We start from the raw sequence: 17157 nt of genomic DNA, 5'->3' as shown, positions 1-17157 counted from the left end.
TTAAACCACTGGCTTTGAGGCACCCTTCCCTTCTGGATATTGAATTCCAGTTTCCCTAGCTTAGCTCTGGTTGAGTCATTTGCCATATTAACAATGGTCGAGGCAAGTCAAATCACAGAAGTTGTTGGGCCATCTGTCTCTGCAGTATATATTGGAAGCTTGAAAGAAAATGGGCACGTAAGAGTGAGTGGAGAGAGGAGAATGAACTGTCTTCCAGTTTTGCAGATGTTTCATTGCCTGGCCGCCTGGGGGAATCCTTACTCGCCTTGGGTCAGTAGTCATTTGCTAGCCTGTCTCAAAGCAAGCCAGGGCTCTGTTTCAGAAGTGAGATCACAGGCTATGTGCCAGTTGTCTGCAGGTCATCAGCTCTCTGCCTCAAGCCACACCTTAATGAGAAGCAGCAAAAGGATTTGCCAGCCAGTTTTAGCTGATATGGAAAACTCCAGTCGCCCCCAACACTCTCACACATGCATACAGGATAGGTGCTTCCTAACTCTTGCAATGCTTTTTCTTCTGAGATGAGGGTTTAAGGCCCGGAAAGCATTAACCGTGTCCACATGCAGTGAAAGTTGTTTTCAAGGAAAGGGTAAAAGAGGTCAAACTTCATAAAACTTGCTGACCAGAGGAATGTTACTTGAGGTCAACTTGCGAAAGTTGAAATGCCAGAATGTGTCTTGCATTTCATTTAAGGAAGCGGAATTTGGAGGCTCTTCCCACAAGTGGGAGGAAGAGGGAACATGAACCACCTGTTTGGAGAGGCCACAAGTCTGAAACAGCAAATGGTGCCTGAAGCAACAGGGATTGAAACCCCCCCAGCTGCATACATTTTGCAGTGGAGTTCATCCTTGGTATTCGCTTGATGTTGCTTGGCTGTGAAGACAAATAATGTTGATAAGGGCTTATTTATCTTCTTCCAAGGAGCTTGGAGTGGCCTGCGTGGTTCTCTTCCTCCCCATTTGATCCTCTCAACAACCCTGTGAAGTAGGTTAGGCTGATAGATACCTGTTCCAAGGTCACCCAGTGAGTTTCGTGACTGTTCAGGGATCTGAACCCCGGGTCTCCCTTGTGCTAGTCCAACACTCTAACCCAGGCTTCCTCAACCTTGGGCCTCCAGATGTTTTGGGCCTACAACTCCCATGATCCCTAGCTAGCAAGACCTGTTATCAGGGATGATGGGAATTGTAGTCTCAAAACATCTGGGGGGGCTGAGGTTGAGGAAGCTTGCTCTAACCACTACAACCAGGCTGGCTCTCAGGTGCCTTGCATAATCCTTTTCTAGTTTACACCGCTTTCGTTTCAGCTCTCCATATTCTGTCTCTGCTCCAAGGTGCCCAGAACTACTGTTGTTGTTGTTTAGTCGTTTACTCGTGTCTGACTCTTCGTGACCCCATGGACCAGAGCATGCCAGGCACCCTTGTCTTCCACTGCCTCCCGCATTTTGGTCAAACTCATGCTGGTAGCTTCGAGAACACTGTCCAGCCATCTCGTCCTCTGTCGTCCCCGATCACTGCCTTGCCGTGGCGAAGGGGCTTGAATAACTCAGAGAAGCTATGAGCTATGCCGTGCAGGGCCACCCAAGATGGACAGGTCATAGCAGAGAGTTTAGACCAAACGTGATCCACCTGGAGGAGGAACCAGCAAGCCACTCCAGTATCCCTGCCAAGAAAACCCCATGGACAAAGACAACAGGCCCAGAACTACTATGACTATTCTAAAAATTTTCTAGGCACCTTACAAAGACGAGTGGGTGACACTGGAGTAGAACGACCCATCCCAACGACCCATGTTGGATGTGGAGTCCAAGCACATCTGGAAGTCTGCAGATTCCCCAGTCCTGCTCTAGAGCTTAGCTCTGAGTCATGTTTTCAGACCCAGCACACTCTGCCGTGTGCTAACTTTTGCTTCCTGGGCTGTGTGCTACTTGCAGAAATTGGTCCTCTCCCAGCGTCATCCCACAACATGGTGCTGCTGTTAATTCTTCAGAGCGGCGTCCTGCAGCAGGGGTGGGTCGACGGATGGATAATTCAAAGCATTAAAAAAGGCCTTTAGGAGCGCATGAAAGCGAGATTTTTCAAAGCACCTGAGGGCGGTGTTAATGTACACGAATCCGCCTGCTCCTCTTGATGTGGTAATGGAGGAGCAATTTAAATATGTTGATGCGTACAGGGTGGCTCTTGTTGTTGCTGGATGGGTGCGTTCTCTCCCCAAAGTGGGGGGGATCATGATGCGCCCGTAATTGTAGCTAAACGAACATGGCTGGCTGGCTGGCTCTTGGGCAGACTGAACCTAATTTGTCACAGCTGTCAGGACGATCATGTCATGTTGGATGCCTTTGGGGGAGACTTGCAGACTGGAAACTCGGCTAGCATTTATTGAGATGGAACTGGGAAGTAATATGGAATATATGCTGACCTTAGGATTTGTGTAGGGGGTTGTCCCCCCCCTCTTTCTCCCCCAACCCCACTTTAATCACTCGCTGTGTCCTTATAAGTGACAGCTGATTTAATGAACTGTAGCTGCATGGGACTGGAACTTGATAGCCTGAGACGATAGCTGGTCTACCGCAAAAGCCTCTTCCATTTCCATAGAGATTTAGACGGTCTGCATAAAGCAGCCAGCTTGCTTTGTTTATACCTTATACTTCAGAGAAAATCTGAAAATATTTTAATAATAATAATAATAATAATAATAATAATAATAATTTTTTATTTATACCCTGCCCTTCCCGGTTCAAAAACCGGGCTCAGGGTGGCTAACAACAAATTTAAGACACTTTAAAACAATTATAAAGACAGAATAAAATACAGTGTAAAAACATGAATGACAATAAAATTCAAAAATCAAAAATCAATTAGATAATCCCCAGGGCTAGCTGGCTGAATTGGTCCTACTTGGGCCAGCAAGGAGGCCAGGGGAGAATTAGCAGTGGGGTCTCAGAGCGGTGATCTTCATAAAAGGGGAGGGGGAGGGAAGAGAAGGGAAGGGAAATAAAAGATCAGGCTGAATTCAAATTAAAAGCCAGGCGGAATAGCTCTGTCTTACAGGCCCGATGGAAGGAGATTAAATCCTGAAGGGCCCTAGTCTCATGGGACAGAGCATTCCACCAGGTCAGAGCCATCACTGAAAGAGCCCTGGCCCTGGTGGAGGATAGTCTGACTTCCTTAGGGCCTGGGACCTCTAAACTATGGTTATTCATGGACCTTAAGGTCCTCTGCGGGGCATACCGGGAGAGGCGGTTCCGTAGATACGAGGGCCCTAAGCCACAAAGGGGCAGTCTCTCCCTGCCCCTTTGTATAAGAGTCTTAATTAGTAGGCATTAAAACCGAGGTGGGGATTCTATGACCATCCAGATGTTACTGAACTACGATTTTCATCATCCCTGGCCATTAGCCATGCTGGCTGGAGCTGATAGGAGCTGGCACCCAACAACAGATAGAGGACCAGTCTTTGTTTAAAGATTACTTTCTGACTAGCCAATGGGTATCAAACCCTTAATGACTAAGTGTCTTCCCCTGCATGTGTAGGCAGGGTCTGGCAGATTGAGTGTGCGAGACCAAAAGGTGGGTCCAGGGTCAGTGAGGGGCAGGTGGGACTCATCAACCTGGGAAGATAGCCCATCTGGGAGAAGGAAAACTCTGATCCTAAACCTCCGCTGCCTTGCGGGATATTTTCAGGAGAAGAAAAGGCAAGGAGGAGTGGAAAGTGAGGATCACCACCTTGGAGAAGGACCCAGGCGGAGAGGTGGATTTCAGGACCATGGTTAGCGATCTGCAGCTGAGATTGGAAATGCAAGTTGTCTCAGCAGTGTCCTGGAACAAATGGGCTGTATTTAACGAAATGTTATTCAGAGTACACCCATTTAAAATAATGGATCTAATTTAGTCATGGTCATTAATTTTTAGTGGGCGTACTCATATGACTACAACCCATTGGCAGGTCTCTGCAGCCTGGGCTAGGTATCTGGATCTGGTCCAGAGGGGCTGTTGCCTTCCTCTGCATACACTTGACTTATTTTAGGCCCTGGGGTATCAAGCTATGGGGATATCTCCTCTAGAGCTTTTCTGATTCTCTAAGGAGTTTGTGGACCAATCAGCTGTGTGGGGGAAGAGGGGTCTCTGTGTTACTCAGGGAGGAGATGAGGGTCCCAGTGACTGTGGCTCCCCATGGGAAGGACCAGGGAGTAGACCCACCTCCCCCTAACTCAGAGAAATATTTTGCCTCTATGTGTTCTTGTTCTGGAGCCTTAATATCCCAAAGACTCTTTTCATCTTCAAAAGGATTCAGCCTGGTCAAAGAAGTGAAGCTAAATTTCATAATAACAACAGACAGGCAGGTTCGCTTTCATCATTCCTTGTTTAACTGAGGGTCCACCAGACTGGAGCAACACAACAATGCTATAGTCCATTAGACACTGATGCATGTTAGTTGTGTCAGCGGTACAAAGATTATTTCATCAATAGGCAATCTTATCTGCAAAAAAGCTATTTTTAAATCAGAAGCAACAGAAATCTGATTCCTGTCAGTACTGAGATGAGTAAATGGAAGAGATAGCGCTGTGGTCTTATCTGGTGCTGCCAAAAGGAAAGGAAAGATCTTGCGCTTAAATAGGGCACCATCTGCTTTAAAAAGCCCACATCCAGTTAAGATCAATTATGCAAACGTTTTAGAGTGTGGTGTTTTATTTATTCCAAAGTTGCTTCTCACTCTTCCTCCTAGGGAGTCCTTTGCGAGGGCTGGGACAATCATGACTTGCTCAAGGCCACCGTCTCAGCTTCATGGCTGAGCAGGGATTGGGGCCTTGTATCAAGTTGGTACTCCAGCATCACTCTGCATCCATCTCAACCATTCAAATTTTCTTGTGTACGATACCATTTCCGTTATCCAGGGTGCAGTAGTTCGCCACGATAAATAAGTAAGAGTTTGGCGAGACCAAAGTATCTACTGTGCTGCTGCCCAAATTTTCTTTCCTTGTTCTGCTCAAAAAATTTGACAGTGTTGTTGTTCTCAATGTGACTTAGCCAGATACCTCATTGTCTATTCCTGCTTTTCCAATTGGGATGCCAGAACAGCAACTCACTCAGAGGCACAGCGAGTTTGTTCCATTCTTTGACCTGCACATTCCTTAAAGACAGATGGAGAACCTTGTAACCCATAGAAGTTGTTGGATATGAGCTCCCATCGTCTCTAGCCAGCCTGGCCAAACTTTGGGGGGATGATGGGAGTTGTAGTCCGGCAGCCTAAAACTTTTTGGGTGACAGAGCGAAGTGTGCCCTGTGCTTCTGTGCTGTTTGAAACAGAAGAGTTTTTCCTTAAGGGTGATGAGAGACAAAATGTTTGTGGACTCGGAATTCCCCTGCCTGCCTTTTTCGCCTGCTCAACCAGCAGCAGTTGCTATCTGCTTATGGGCTCGTTGGGATGGTGACTTAGCAATTCAAAATAGGACTTGCCTCGGCTTCAAAGATAACTGCCCAGCTTTTAAGCACATAATTATATCAAAATAAAACTTGCTTCCTGCAAAACCAGTACCATGAGTCCTCCTGTTTTGAGGCTTCTGGAGGTATAGGACCATTTTTCTTTAAATGGCAACTTAAGAGTTTCTATTTGATAAGCTTGGTGAAAGAAAGAAAGAAAGAAAGAAAGAAAGAAAGAAAGAAAGAAAGAAAGAAAAGAAAAGAAAAGAAAGTGTTCTTCAGCATATGAAAGGAAAGGCTGTACAGTGGTACCTCAGGTTAAGTACTTAATTCGTTCCAGATGTCCGTACTTAACCTGAAACTGTTCTTAACCTGAAGCACCACTTTAGCTAATGGGGCCTCCTGCTGCTGCCACGCCGCCGGAGCACAATTTCTGTTCTCATCCTGAAGCAAAGTTCTTAACCTGAAGCACGATTTCTGGGTTAGCAGAGTCTGTAACCTGAAGCATCTGTAACCCGAGGTACCACTGTAGCTGAGCAGCACGTGGTCCCAGATTCAATCCCTGACATCTCCTGGTAGGGCTGGGAATGTCCCTTGTCTGAAACCCTGGAGAGCTTCTGCCAGTCAGAGTGCACAATATTGAGCTGATGGACCCAATGCTCTTTATCAGTATAAGGCCTATATTCCCAAGTTTAAACTAGTTCCCCACCCAGAAGACTGGTTCAAAATCAACTAGTCAAATCTATTTTATTTGTACGCCACCTTTCCAAAGTTAAAACCACGTTCAAGGCGGCTTACAACATATTTTTTAAAAATCACATAACTACAAATATAGCCAACATAGCTCAGTCGGTAGAGCATGAGACTCTTCATCTCAAGGTTGAGGGTTCGAGATTCACGCTGGGCCAAAGATTCTGGCTTTGCAGAGGGTTGGACTAAGTGACCCCCGTGGCCCCTTCCAACTCTACAATTCTGCGAGTCCATAGCAAAAGTAGTCATAAACAAAATTGATCAGTTTCAACACAAATCATAAGATCCAGAGCTAAAGATACCAAAAATTAACATCAACAACAGTTGTTGTTGTTGTTTAGTTATGTCCAACTCTTCGTGACCCCATGGACCAGAGCACGCCAGGCACTCCTGTCTTCCGCTGCCTCCTGCAGTTTGGTCAAACTCATGCTGGTAGCTTCGAGAACACTGTCCAACCATCTTGTCCTCTGTCGTCCCCTTCTCCTTGTGCCCTCCATCTTTCCCAACATCAGGGTCTTTTCCAGGGAGTCTTCTCTTCTCATGAGGTGGCCAAAGTATTGGAGCCTCAGCTTCAGGATCTGTCCTTCCAGTGAGCACTCAGGGCTGATTTCCTTCAGAATGGATCGGTTTGATCTTCTTGCAGTCCATGGGACTCTCAAGAGTCTCCTCCAGCACCATAATTCAAAAGCATCAATTCTTTGGCGATCAGCCTTCTTTATGGTCCAGCCTTCACTTCCATACATCACTACTGGGAAAACCATAGCTTTTACTATATGGACCTTTGTTAACAACTGTCAACAACAGTAACAACCCCCAAAACAATTCCTCAACTTAAGAGTCTGCTCAGCAGCCTCAGCTTTTTGTAGCTGGAGTCAGTCCCCAGCCAGGTGGGGGAAGGCCTGTATGGCAGGGAACCAGGTCTTCCAGAACTCACAGCCAAGATGGTATCTGGAGTTGGTAGTTTTGATGAGGGTGCCAAAACTCCAGATATTTTTCTCACTTGCTCCCTGAAAGATCAGCGTGGGGGGATTTTAATCTTAGATTAAAGCTTCAGTTGATTAACTGGTGAGATGCATCGATTTTCAAAGCTTGCCCTTTATTTTCAGGATTAATGCCTCTAGGCTTAATATTCCCCTGTAACCTGCTTTGAGGCTTAATTTCCCTTGGGGATGTGTGCATCACTCCTGTTGAAAACTCTGTGTGTAAACCCATCAGTGCTATTGCGAGTACAACAGCTCTGCTGGGACCTTTTTTTCTGCCATTATTTATTACCTGCGTTCCCACCAGCGGATTCTAATGGGCTGTTAAAAGAAGCTTCTCAGCTTACACAACAATGTAATATATTTCTTAATGGAGATTCTACCCTCATGGAGTCGAAGCCCTTTATTCCCTTTCTTGAATCAGCTCTCTTTTCCACAGTTAGATAAATGAGAATGAGGAGATTTCCGGTGGCCCTAGATGGCCTTAATTAGTAAGGAGGAGAGCTTTCTGGAATTTGAGAGTGTGTACATGGGTTCCAGGCAGGGGAAGTCAGAATTTGTTGGGCATAAGTTGTTGAAACAGAGCAGAGCTATTCAACATGGTGGGGCCTCCAGTTATTGCTAGACTGTCACTTCCATTGTACCAAACTCTCATACCCTCCAACATTTATCTGATGAAAATAGGGATGTCCTTAGATTATACTGAATTGGCCAGATTAACCGAGACAATTAGGGGACAACCTAGACGAGAATTCCAAAAAGAATCGGGGAAATGCAGAGAATATTTTACCAAACAGTGCCCCAAAGTATACACCTGGACTTGTTTCGATTAATTTCTATAGGAGACTTTGCGGGGTTTTTAAAGTCATAATTAGGAAAAATTGTAATAATCACATGTAACAGAAACTGTACGCAAGAAATAAATAAGGAGGCCATTTACAGGATAAAGGAAGTCTTTTATTTTTATGTTATGTGTTCTTTGTGTAAGGGGATAGTTTAATTTTGATACTTAAATTGTCACTGGTGGTGGGTTTGTATGTATGTATGTATGTATGTATGAGTTGTTGTGGACTATGTTGTAAATAAAATAAAAATTAAAAGAAAGAAAGAAAAGAAAATAGGGATGCCCTATTCCACAATAATAATAATCAGACTGGGTTGCCCCAGCCTCTCTCTCTCTCTCTCTCTCTCTCTCTCTCTCTCTCTCTCTCTCTCTCTATCTCTCTATCTCTATCTATCTCTATCTCTCTCTCTCTCTCTCTCTCTCTCTCTCTCTCTCTCTCTCTCTCTCAAATTTAAGCCCTTCCCTATACAGAGCTGCCTTCAGGTGTCTTCAAAGGGTTGTATAGTTACTTATTTATTTGGCTCGGGAGTTGCATAACTCCATACTCTCCAACATTTCTCCAGTGAAAATAGGGACATCCTAAGGAAAAGCAGAGGGACGCGGGTGGCGCTGTGAGTTAAACCACAGGGCCTAGGACTTGCTGATCAAAAGGTTGGTGGTTCGAATCCCGTGACGGGGTGAGCTCCCGTTGCTTGGTCCCTGCTCCTGCCAACCTAGCAGTTCGAAAGCACGTCAAAGTGCAAGTAGATAAATAGGTACCGCTCCAGCGGGAAGGTAAATGGCATTTCCGTGCGCTGCTCTGGTTCGCCAGAAGCGGCTTAGTCATGCTGGCCACATGACCCGGAAGCTTTACGCCGGCTCCCTCGGCCAATAAAGCGAGATGAGCGCCGCAACCCCAGAGTCATCCATGACCGGACCTAATGGTCAGGGATCCATTTACCTTTTTAAGGAAAAGCGGGATATTCCGGGATCAGAACAGAAACCGGGACGGCTTCTGTAAATCCTGGGCTGTCCCTGGAAAAGAGAGATGCTTGGTGCGTCTGAACTCTTGACAGTGCTAGTGGGGGCACATTGGATTTGGGGGTCCAACAACCACTGGATGGGACCTTGTTGGCTATTGCTCCCCTAGAGGATTGTTCCATGGTGTATGTAACTGTGTCTTGTTGACACCTGCCATTGGGTGGAAGGAAATACAGTGGTACTTCGGGTTATATACGCTTCAGGTTACAGATGCTTCAGGTTAAGGTAAAGGTAAAGGTACCCCTGCCCGTACGGGCCAGTCTTGAAAGACTCTAGGGTTGTGCGCTCATCTCACTCTAGAGGCCGGGAGCCAGCGCTGTCCGCAGACACTTCCGGGTCACGTGGCCAGCGTGACGAAGCTGCTCTGGCGAACCGGCACCAGAGCAACACACGGAAACACCGTTTACCTTCCGGCCAGTAAGCGGTCCCTATTTATCTACTTGCGCTTAGGGGTGCTTTCGAACTGCTAGGTTGGCAGGCACTGGGACCGAGCGACGGGAGCACACCCCGCCGCGGGGATTCGAACCGCCGACCTTTCGATCGGCAAGTCCTAGGCGCTGAGGCTTTTACCCACAGCGCCACCCACGTCTCACCATGCTTCAGGTTACAGACTCTGCTAACCCAGAAATCGTGCTTCAGGTTAAGAACTTTGCTTCAGGATGAGAACAGAAATCGTGCTCCGGCAGCGCAGCCGCAGCAGGAGGCCCCATTAGCTAAAGTGGTGCTTCAGGTTAACCTGAACGGACCTCTGGAACGAATTAAGTACTTAACCCGAGGTACCACTGTAATACGGAATTGTTGGAAATGGCAGGATCCAAGTTGTGAAAACCTCCTCCTTCCCCCAGACTTTCTTTTTTTAAAAAAATAATCTTGGCATCTCAGCTCATGCTTTAAACATAATTTACCTACGTTTCTGATCGACGGGGAATGAAACTTGCTAGCCTTTTAAATTTTGTCTGGCTTGCTGCAATTGGTTTTGTTATAGCTGTTTCTTATTATGATGGATGCTTTACCATTTATATTGCATGTCACCCAGAGACTGTGGCGTAAGGTGGCTGATAAATTCAATCCATAACATATTAATAATAAAATTACATTAGGAAGACGGGGAGTTGGAGAACTAGACGCAGAACTGCCCGTCTTACATAATGTCTGGTTCTACCTCTGGGAGGTTCTGGTAATAATAAAATATAGTGGCTTCTACTGTTGTTGTTTTATTGGCAATTCAATTAGACATACTTGCATAGAAGGTAAACACTGTTCGTTGGTGAAGTGTGTTCAGGCATGTCTTTTTTACTTCTTAGGAGGCAGGATGATAGAGTATCCTAGGCTGAAAAACATTCCCTGGTTTATTATATATCTGATGGAGAGTTGCTGTGATTCCTCTATCATGGCCTCTTCTGCCTTCCTGTCATTCCAAGATTTGTGAATGGACTGGGAGAGAACGGGTGTGTTTGTCCACAAAACTTTGTACTGTTAGGGAAAGAAACTCGTTTCCAGGTGTTCTAATCACAAACAGAAACCTGACTCCTTAATATCCTCTGCTCAAATCCTCCTGGGGCATCAGCTGTGCTACTACTGAGAATGACTGCTCACGCACAGCCAAGTCCTCGGTTGACTTCAATGTTAGAGTCACGGCTTGTCTTCTCCAAGGCAAGGAATGACCTTAGCTCAGTTTTAGGGAATATCCTTTGCATGCACAGGGTTCCAGGATTGCTGCCTGACATCTCAAGGTAGGGCTGGGAAAGATCCCTGCCCAAAACCTTGCAGTCACTATTGGCAGTACTGTAACGAACTAGGTTCGGGTTTCTCAAACTTGGGTCTCCAGCTGTTGTTAAGACTACGACTCCCATAATCCATAGCTAGCAAGACCAGTGGTCAGGGAGGGTGGGAGTTGTAGTCCAACAGCAGCAACTTAAGACCCAAGTTGGAGAACAATGGGAACTAGATGGACCAAGATGGTCTAACTTAGCATAGAATCATAGAATTGTAGAATTGGAAGGGACCACGATGGTCATCTTGACCAACCTCTTGCAATGACCCTGAAATTAAGAGTCTCCTGCTGTACTAACTGAGCTATCTATGAAGAAGCCTCATCTTTTTCTTGGGATCTTGGCCGTGAAACTGTATACCCTAGACCAGTGGCGTTCCACTCTTGTCCCTCAAAGGAACTCTTTCCGCATTGACCTATCTATATTGCATTGTAGGAGATTTGGGAGGCATATTTTAGGGCACACAGATGTTTCACAGCAGGACATTAGCCAGACCTCTGAGACCTCACCATTGTGGGTATTCTTCCTGTGAATTGCACAGTAGTGGTGAGCAGAATAGCTTCTGGACAAGCACACGTTAAGTCATGTTTTCATGAGCGGAATTCAGGATAAGTTCCCAAGGGGTCCCGGGGCTCCTCTGAATGGGGCCAGAGCAAGACATTCTGCTGTTTTGAGCAGGAATAGACGAAGGGAAGCAAAGCATTGTGTTTTTTTCAGTTGCCTGAGTCCTGTTCTCGACTACTTCAGCTTTATCATTTTGGGGTGGGGTGTCGGAGATATCTGGTATTGCTTCCTGCTGACCTTTTAGGCTGCTTGGACAAAGAGGAGGAAGCGTCTGGGGTTACGTGTATAGTCTTTCCTGGTTGAATTGTGAAAGGCTTCTGTTGGGTTGGGAAGCAGCTGTTTTGACAAGTCGGTGCTGCAGCAATTCCTGGGCAGGAAATTAATCACCCTTCTGACGAAACTGCTGGGTGGACTTCAGATATTCCAAGAATAGAGGCATCCCCACCCCACCCCCCTGGGTGGATTTGGATGCAAGACCTGGACCCAAAGCTGTTCATGTTCCTTCCTTTGCAAAAAAAATTCCAGAGAAATTCCTTGAACCAAAAGATGCTCAGGATCTGTGTTTTGGTTTTTTTCTGTTCTCTGCATTGCTTTTCGGGCCTCGAGGCTGAGTCACGGTAGAGAGAATCACTCCCCTTCTCTTCTTCCCCAACTGTGAACGGAGCACAGTTTGACTTAGCCCCCGTTTATCACTTACGGACCTCCCCGGTCTTCTTCAGACAAAGTCTCCCGTCTCACCCGGATCCGGCCTGACCCTGCTAAGCTTTGCAAGGTGAAATGAGACTGCAGCCAGCGGGAGTGTGGTCGCAGTAAACAAAATGGGAGGATGCTAAAAGCATCTAATTGAATTACCATCCTTTGACGATGATGCGGTGACTCAGAGTGAGGCAAGTCACCTGCTGCTTTGTCTTCCGCTTTCTGCCACCTATAGCGGGTTCGCGGTTAAAAACATTTCAAAGGTCATTGTTATGAAGATTGCTGGAGTCCCATTGTCTTGCCTCTAAAGGCATCCTAAGGTGCATGCAAATAAGAAGGTTGGAGCAATGGCACTGTACGAAGGAAGGTGCAAATAGACGCCTTGTGCTACTCTTTAAGGCTACTCTGTTGAAATGCTTTATTTACAAGTCTACAGGTGGAGCATAGATAGAGTCAAACAGTATGGCACATCCACTAGGTAGATCCCCATAAGAGATATATCTTCAGAGGGTGTTTTCAGCCTTCAGCTAACTTTCTGCATCTGCCCCCCAAAATCTTCTTTTTCTTTCACACGTGCACATACCATTTTCTCTCCACGTTCCAAGAATTCACCTTTCGCAGGCTCTGGAAACCTTTCCGTTTATAACACTCTGTATCAAGGAACTATCTCTGAGCAAATTTAGTTTTAATAAAGAGAGACCCACTGACCATACCCTACTTTCAACCTGTAATTTGCTAAACCAAAGGCATCTGATAGGCTAGCCTACCTCTGCTGCAAGCCAGCTATCACAGTGTTCCAGCTTTGCTCTTGTATGGCTGTGTATTTTAATTTGGCACAAATGTGATAACCTTTGAGGATTTGCTTGTGTGCTTTGGCAGAGCAAGATATATTACCCTGTGGCTCTCTTTCTCAAGTGTGCATGGTGGCAGTACCCTGAGATGGAGAATGCTCTCCTTTGGCTCTTTGTAGACAGTACTTAAAAATATATATATTTATTGGAGATGTCTACTAGCTTAGGTCATTCTTTCTCGGCCAGTGTTAGTGTGTGTTTCTCCATAAGTATAGGATGTTCCAAGAAAATAATATAGTATTTTCTGGTCCTTGGAGGGGTTGCCAAAGGAAATGCTTCCTTCTGTAAACAAAGGAGCTTATTTTTTTAACAAATGTGGGTCAGTGAATGGGTAAGTCCTGGAGGTTTCCTTTTGATGTCACCGCCCTGGTGTTGAGTCAGCTCAAAGTTGGCTCTCTGAGAACGTTGCAAGTTTGGCTGTTCCTTTTAATAACTTGCCATGGACGGGATTAAGAGTCAGTCTCGGAGACTGCATGCCGTGTAAACAGTTGACATACCCTCTTGATGTTGCTTTCGGTAGGGAGCAATTTGCATTTAGTCACTCGAGGAATAAATCCAAGCGTTGATTTGGAGCCCATGTCGTCATGCAAGGTCCTGGGATCGCAAGCTGCCTCTCTCCAAGGCTAAAGGGCTTGTGGGCAGCGCCAGCCTGGCAACTGCTGTTTGGAGAGATGGAAAGGCAGTCATGGCCAGGGAGGACAGAAAGAAGAATGAGAAAGGAATAGCTGAGGGCTCCTCAAAACCATGTCTGATCCGTAACACATTTTCTCCCTAGTGCATGGACAGGGTTTCTGTTAAGTTCGATGGAGGTGGTTCAAGACCAGCTTCCTCTTTCTAGAGAACTCTCTCGCCCACATCACAATATCGAAATGGGAAGAACTTTTCACTCGTGGTGGGCTGAGGCCAATCAGATACCACCACCGGCACCTTATGGCTAGGACTGCAATATTGAAGAAGAAGAAGAGTTTGGATTTGATATCCCGCCTTTCACTCCCCTTCAGGAGTCTCAAAGCGGCTAACGTTCTCCTTTCCCTTCCTCCCCCACAACAAACACTCTGTGAGGTGAGTGGGGCTGAGAGACTTCAGAGAAGCGTGACTGGCCCAAGGTCACCCAGCAGCTGCATGTGGAGGAGCGGAGACGCGAACCCGGTTCCCCAGATTACGTGACTACCGCTCTTAACCACTACACCACACTGGCTCTATTGCCATTGCAGAGGCTGCTAGATCATAGAATCTAGTCCAACCCCCTTGTCATCCTGTCTTCAGCCCTCTGTTAGAGCACATGCTTCCCATGCGAAAGGTTCCAGGATCAGTCCCCAGCATCTCCAGGTAGAGTGAAGGCAGACTCCTTCCTGTCTGAAACCCTGGAGAGCAGCTGCCACCCAGTGCAGGTCTGGCTGATACGACTTGGTTATACGCTAGACTCCCTGTCCACAAATAGTTTTATCCTTTGCGTTTTGGTACCGAAGGATGTTTCTAAATACCTTCCTGCCACAGCAGAGGTCGGAAAATTAATGAAACAAGCTGAGCCGGGGTTCATATAACCTCGAGCAACTGACCAAGGTGTGGTGATTCAGGCCCCTAAAAGCGTGATGCTCTTTCCTAGGTGTCTGGAAAAAAACTTTGCTTCCGTTTTGCCATCTTGCCTTTGCTGCAGCGCATCATAACATCTCCACAAATATTTCTTGAAGGGGCAGTACAATGAGATTAAAATGCTTAATCAAGCAGGCTTTCTCGCACTGTAAAACGCATGCCTCCGTTGGTTATTTTATCTTTTGCTGTAGTTTTTAAGGGACCGTCTTTCCTTTGTAATTGAGTCGTTTGTTTTAACGCGTACAGTTTGCTGCAGTTTTAGTGCTGTATTAAACAGCAGATGGATGGATTGAGTGCACCAATTATTTTGTTAAGAATATGCCTCTGCGTTCTGCACAGAAGAAATGACATCTCTGCTGATTCGTAAGACAAAATCTTGAGCACTGGGAAGATGTCATTGTTGCCACAGTGGTGTTATAATTCTGTAATCCTGTGCAGTTAATTGGGAGAAGCCCCATTAAACACAGCGGGACATTTCTGAGTGATCATGTGTAGGATTGGACCAGAAATGTATGTTCAGCTCATTCAAAAATAGTCATAGCTTGGGTTACAGATGCCTCAGGTTGCGTTTTTTTGGGTTGCGGACCATCGAAACATGGAAGTACCGGAACGGGTTACTTCTGGATTTTGGCAGTTGCGCATGCACAGAAGCGCTAAATCGTGCTTTGCGCATGCATAGAAGCGCTGAATTGCAACCAGCGCGTGTGCAGACACGGGTTGTGAACACTGCGGGTTGCAAATGTGCATCCCGCACAGATCACGTTCACAACCCGAGCGTCCACTGTATACATGCTTATTAAAGTGTACAGGACTTCTTCCTGAGTGCACAGTGTGCTGTAAAAATAATAATGAACACATTTATTCCTTGCCATTCACCCTTCCTCTCCCATATGTCTTTGTTTATTTTTTTAATATTTATTTAGAGAACTTGTATATCACTTAACATTTTCGGGGGGGAACCCTCTAAAGCTGTTTACAAGTATCGTAAAATATTACAAAACCAGGAAATGACAAATACATAATTAAAAAAAACCAATGAATTCAGCAGCTGAACAGGACAACCCTCTTAAACACCAGACAAGACAACCCTCTTAAACACCAGACAAGACCTGAGTAAGCAGGTAGGTCAGAGATGGGGGACATGTGGCGCTTCAGAAGTTTACAGCAGGCCCCTTCAGCATGACCAGCAGTCAAAGACGATGGGAATTGTAGTCCGGCAACAGCTAGAGAGTCACAGGTTCCCCACGCCTGAATTAGGCTTTTTAATAGTCTTCCTTACCTGTCTAGAAGCAGAGTCCTGCCCATCGGCTCACAATGTCTCTAGATTGCCATCCCCTGATGAAGGCTTTTTATTTCAATGTAATCACCTATGTCTTAGGCACGTTAGACAGAATATGAGCGACAAATAGCTGTCTGCCTTAAAATAATGTAAAATATAAAGGTGCTACACCCACAAGTGTGCCTGATTGGACCCAGTCCAGAAATCAGCCTTGATAAAGGTCTGACCCAGTTCTTGAGAGATGCTCTAGAAATGGCACATTTCCAAGCAGACAGAATTTTGTCGGCTTGGCACAGACGTTCCACGTACTCTCTTCTGTCTGAACATGTGGTATTAATAAAATGCTGTTCTAAGAATATGATGGGAAGTGGCCACGTCAGGTGCACTGGTAAAGAGTGGAGGTGGTTCCATGAATGTTATTTAACTTGCCTTAATTCTGGGGTACAAGGATATTAAACTACGGCGAAAGGGAGCTAGGGCTGTGCTTAAAAGATTTCCCAGTGCCCTTCCACCCTTGATAAATGTCAATTGAAACTTCCAAGAATCTAGGTAAATAGTTACTTGTCTGATGCGCCATCATTCTCAGTGTATTTCATTGTAATATGCACACAGCCATCTAGGAAAAGAGTTCCCAAATTGTGGTCCGTGGACCATCAGTGGTCCACGAGCTTCGTTCAGGTGGTCCATGCTGTGTCTGTGGATTTGTGGTTGAAGATGGGCAATGCCACATTTATCACGTTGAATATTCACATGGGGTTTTACAAAATTGTATTGTATTGCTTCTTTTGTTTCTTATGTTGTATTTTATTGCATTACAATGGATTCTGTGCAATTGCAGTTTCTATAGCAGGCAGAAAAATCAGTAAGACCATCAGGAATTTTCAAGTGGTGGGGGGAAACTGACCTAATTGGAGAGCATCTTATTTATTATCTGCCCTTCACTGTTAAAGTCCCAGGGCAGGTCACCACATTAAAAGCCATTTAAAGGAATCCACAACTTGACTTCTCATGAATGAGGCTGGGTCAAATTGGAGGATTCCCGCATGCACAGAGCAGATAGAAAAATGGGGTGGGGGGGCCAGGCATCTTAATATCAGCAAGCCCATTGTTAGTGTGGGAACCTGGCACTGTAGCAGCAAATCAAAGAGTTCCCTTTGGGAATAGATAATTAATTTCAAACAGCAGGTGAATCTTCCAAAGCAGTTACCTCTAAAGCTGTAATCTATATTCCGAGTGTCTGTAGCTGAGACCTTAGTGTCAAGGTCAAAAGCCCCTCAGCCCTAACCTGATGATTTCCTGTTTGTCTTATTAATAGACAATTTAACAGCAATAGGCCATAAAACCAGCTGTGCTTTCCCCGGCAAAAAATAAATAAAATGTTTTTTAAATAAAATGGT

General features: G+C 45.7%; 1 protein-coding gene across 27 annotated transcripts in view; it reads left to right on the top strand.

Moving 5' to 3' along the window:
• MTSS1 (MTSS I-BAR domain containing 1) overlaps window positions 1–17157 on the top strand; it is a 154013-nt gene that overhangs the window by 84304 nt on the left and 52552 nt on the right. The gene's annotated exons all lie outside the window — the stretch shown is intronic.

The sequence above is a fragment of the Podarcis filfolensis genome, assembly GCF_964270895.1.
Source record: "Podarcis filfolensis genome assembly, chromosome: 7".
In the NCBI taxonomy this organism is placed as follows: Eukaryota; Metazoa; Chordata; class Lepidosauria; order Squamata; family Lacertidae; genus Podarcis; species Podarcis filfolensis.
Note: the sequence above shows the minus strand (reverse complement) of the source record. Positions and strands in the feature narration are given on the sequence as shown.